Source organism: Helianthus annuus, chromosome 5 (genome assembly GCF_002127325.2).
Source record: "Helianthus annuus cultivar XRQ/B chromosome 5, HanXRQr2.0-SUNRISE, whole genome shotgun sequence".
Classification (NCBI taxonomy): domain Eukaryota; kingdom Viridiplantae; phylum Streptophyta; class Magnoliopsida; order Asterales; family Asteraceae; genus Helianthus; species Helianthus annuus.
The window spans coordinates 23,461,818-23,466,393 of NC_035437.2; the positions used below are offsets into that span (position 1 = coordinate 23,461,818).

At 38.1% G+C, this 4,576-nt stretch overlaps 1 long non-coding RNA gene across 1 annotated transcript; it reads right to left on the reverse strand.

The window, feature by feature from the left end:
• Positions 1–3,443: 3,443 nt before the first annotated feature.
• Positions 3,444–4,347, reverse strand: LOC110938637. The gene is made up of 2 exons (XR_002591546.2): positions 4,017–4,347; positions 3,444–3,853 (listed from the first exon to the last, which is right to left on the reverse strand). It is a non-coding gene; the product is annotated as an uncharacterized LOC110938637 (long non-coding RNA).
• Positions 4,348–4,576: the final 229 nt, after the last annotated feature.

Genomic DNA, 4,576 nt, shown 5'->3' on the forward strand with positions numbered 1-4,576 from the left:
GAACACACAAATGAGACAATTCTTTCAGTCAAAAGGGATTGTTCATCAAACTACTTGCCCCCACACTCCAGAACAAAATGGTGTGGCTGAGCGAAAAAACCGTATTCTGTTAGAAATGACAAGAGCCCTTCTAATTGAATCACACGTTCCCAAAAGTTTTTGCCCTGAAGCCCTCTCTACAGCCACCTATCTTGTTAATCGCCTTCCAACCAAGATCCTCAATCTAAAAACCCCCCTACGAACCTTGGAAGAATTCACCAAACTTCCTCCTGTCCTTACTCTCGAACCCAAAATCTTTGGTTGCACAACCTTTGTCCACATACCCAAATCTTATCGAAGTAAACTTGATGCGTGTGCCGAAAGATGTGTCTTTGTTGGCTATGGAGTTAACCAAAAGGGGTATAGGTGTTATAACCCTAAGACACGTCACATGTACACCACCATAAATTGTGACTTTCTCAAAACCGAATATTATTATTTCTCCCAACACAGTGGTCAGGGGGAGGAAGAAGTTGACACACTCAGTTGGTTGAAATATGTCATAACACCAGGAGGAAATTGCAACAATCACAGTACTAACAGCGAATCACCTGAAAGTCCTACACAATCTAATCCGAACTTGAGTGCCACCGAAATGACTCCTCCCAACCTGACACCTGAGGTAAATGACTCTCCTTCTCCTGAATCTGTTTTTTCTGAACCTACTGATGATATGAATACTTCTGGTCAAGAAGAAACAGAACAAAATGTTGAAGTTTTATAGGAAAGTGAAGAGTCCCCACTAGAAGGAGTTTCTGAAACATATGTGTTACCACCGAGAGTTAACAGGGGAGTTCCACCAAAAAGATATTCTCCAGAAAAGGAGTCCAAACACTCAAAGTACCCTATGGCCAACATAGCTCAAGGAAACTTATCTGAGGAAGCAAAGGCATTTGCTGCAACTATATGTTCTGAAGATACTCCTTCTAATGTAGAGCAAGCCATGAAATGACAAAACTGGAAGAATGCAATGGAGATCGAAATGGAAGCCTTGGTGAAGAATGGAACATGGGAAAAATGTGCTCTGCCACAAGGAAAGAAACCGGTAGGATGTCGATGGGTCTATACAGTAAAGTATAAACCAAATGATATGATAGAAAGGTATAAAGCCCGACTCGTTGCTAAAGGCTACACTCAAACATATTGGATCGATTATTTTGAGACATTCTCTCCAGTTGCAAAACTTGACACAATCAGGGTTCTCTTCTCCATAGCTGCAAACGAAGGGTGGCCAGTTCATCAGTTTGACGTTAAAAATGCCATCCTACATGGGGAGCTAAAAGAAGAAGTTTATATGGAAGCTCCACCCGGATTCTCCCATAACTTTGAAAATGGTGAAGTCTGTCGTCTGAAAAAGTCATTGTATGGACTAAAACAATCTCCCCGAGCATGGTTCGGGAGGTTCACCATAGCAATGAGAAAATACGGATTTAAACAGAGTAACTCAGATCATACCTTGTTTCTTAAATGAAGGGGAGATTTGATAACCTGTTTAATAATCTATGTTGATGATATGATTATTACGGGAAACGATAAAGAGGAAATGGCAAAGTTGAAAGATGGCTTATTTACAGAGTTCGAGATGAAAGACCTAGGAAGACTTAAATACTTTCTTGGAATTGAAGTATTAAGGTCAAAACAAGGGTTTTTCATTTGTCAGAAAAAATATATCTTGGATCTATTGGCAGAAACTGGGATGGTTGATTGTAAACCAGCTGAAACCCCTATGATGGTAAATCAAAAGCTTTATATGGAAGAATGAGCGGAGTTGGCTGACAGAAATAGGTACCAACAGATAGTGGGAAAGCTAATCTATCTTTCACACACTCATCCAGATATAGCATATGCAGTAGGAGTAATAAGCCAATTCATGCACCAGCCACAAGTTACTCATATGGAGGCAACCTCAAGAATCATCAGATACCTCAAATGAACTGTTGGTCATGGAGTACTCTTTAAATCAAATGGTCATCTAAACACTCAAGTGTTTACTGACGCAGATTGGGCGGGAGATAAAGGAAACCGAAGATCAACATCAGGATACTTCACCCTAGTTGGTGGAAATCTGGTCACTTGGAGAAGTAAAAAACAGAAAGTTGTTGCCCTATCAAGTGCTGAAGCCGAGTTCAGAGGAATAGCAAGGGGATTGGCAGAAGTTTTATGGATACGAAAACTCCTAACTGAGATTGGATTCCCTCCAAAAGAGACGAGCATGATCATATGTGACAATGAAGCCGCAATTCAAATCTCAGAGAATCCTGTTCAACACGATCGAACTAAACATATAGAGGTGGACAGACATTTCATCAAAGAAAAACTTGAAGCTAATATTATTGAGCTACCATTTGTCCGATCTGAAGACCAACTGGCGGACATTCTAACCAAAGCTGTTAGAAGCAGAATTCTCAACAATTGTTTGGACAAGTTGAATTTTGGAAATCCCACTATTCAACTTGAGGGGGAGTGTTAGAAAAAAGAAACGATTTTATGGGATCAGTCAAGATAGCAACATCATCTCCCAATATTAGAAGATTTGTCCAGCTCATTGACAGCTTAATGTCCAGCCAGGACTTTAGTTATTTCCTTCTTTATTGGCTTGTATCATCTTATAAATTGCTGTACTTTCTTTCAATATAGACACAATCAAATACAACCACTACAATCAATTCTCTCATTCTCTTTTCTCTGTTACTTGTTAAGAATTTAGTGGATATCGTGTCATGAAAATCCATTTCAATTAATGTACTATCATGACAAATAACCATCAACAACATGCCATGAAAATCCATTTCAATTAGCATAGTATCATGACAAATAACCATCAACAAAATCATAAAGGGAATGAAGAAAGAAACCTAATATAAAGTTTAAAGAAAGGGAAGACTATGAATCGTGAAATGGATGGGTAATCGATAGGTAACTGGGCTAACAATTTTCGGTTAATTAATATTAGGCTTAAAATAAATATAAGAGTAAACTGCAATTTTACCCCCCTGAGGTTAGGGTCATTGGCATGTCTACCGCCCTAAGGAAATAATTGCAATTTGCCCCCCCCCCAACGTTGATGTTCTGTCGCAATTTTACCCCCTGCCGTCAAATAAGTTAACAGATCTGTTAATTGGAATGTGAAATGACTATGTTGCCCTTTCATATTACCCCCTATGGTTTGTTCTACTCTGTAATATTCCCCCTGGTGTAAAATGACTAAATTGTCCTTTCTTATTACCCCATATGGTTTTCTGTACTCTGCAATATTAACCCCCAATGTTATATTTTTTTGCAAACATTAGCCCCTGCAACTAAAATTAGGCAAAAGATTAGAGAATGAAACTGGAGAGAAGTATCTCAATATCTCATCATAAGATAAAGATGATTATTCATAGCTAAACTTAGTGCACTTTAGATTTGAGGTAAAGCGGTGTATGAAATATCATGAAGAAAAGAATTCAAGAAAAAGGGATTTCATGCCTTTAGATTTGAGGTAAGCTTTGCTGCTACAAATTTGAAAACTTTGACTTTTGAGTTCAAATCTACAAACATTCAACATCAGATTGGCATTGATTTGGCATTGATTTCTATTGAGTTCAACTTCAAAAGGGATTTCTATTGATTTGGCGTTCAACTTCAGATTGGCATTCTATTGATTTGGCATTCAACTTCAAAAGGGATTTCTATTGATTTGGCATTCAACTTCAGATTGGCATTCAACTCACCGGTCATATGCATATCCAAATCTTGTATCTAGGACCCCGGTAGCCGGTAGTCAATCTAGGCTCCGGTAGCCATGGCTCCGTCAAGAGGATTATGCAATAATCTGAAACAAATTCAGTAACATAACAAGGTACATATTTGGGGGCACATTTACAATTCAAACCCTAACAATATTGTCAAAACATCTATTTTCTACAGTTCAATCGTAACCACAGCTCTATATGCAATAATCTGAAACAAATTTAACAACAAATCAATAATCTTACTGGATCAAATCCTGGAGCTGTTGAGCACGAGTACTAGGATTAATGCCCTTACGAAGAACATTATCTTGCATATGAAGTCCGTTAACTTCGATCTGGGATTTAACCCACTGTATATCCTCTAATGTCGGTGAGATCTGTTGTTGTTGGGTTGTAGTTTAGACGGTGATCTTGTGGGGCAAGAACGGGGAGGAGAGTATGAAAGAGAGGACATGAGGAAGATGACGGCGCCGGCGACGGAGCCATGTCGGAGAGTTTCTGGTGGGCGTTGGTGAATTTTGAAGATTCAGATGATAGATGTTCATATTCTGCTGGGTGTTTGAAGATGAAACATGATTTTATTTTAATAATAATAATAATAATAATAATAATAATAATAATAATAATAATAATAAGAAGAAGAAGAAGAAGTAGAGTGAGTGAGTGAAACTCAGGGGGTAAGGATGATGGTGTAAGAGCATTCACATCCAATCCATTAAACTATACATACATTCCACTAAAAAATAACTCCTATATCAATATATTTTCACTAAAAACAAATACTTTTTCTCTCACCTTTTCAA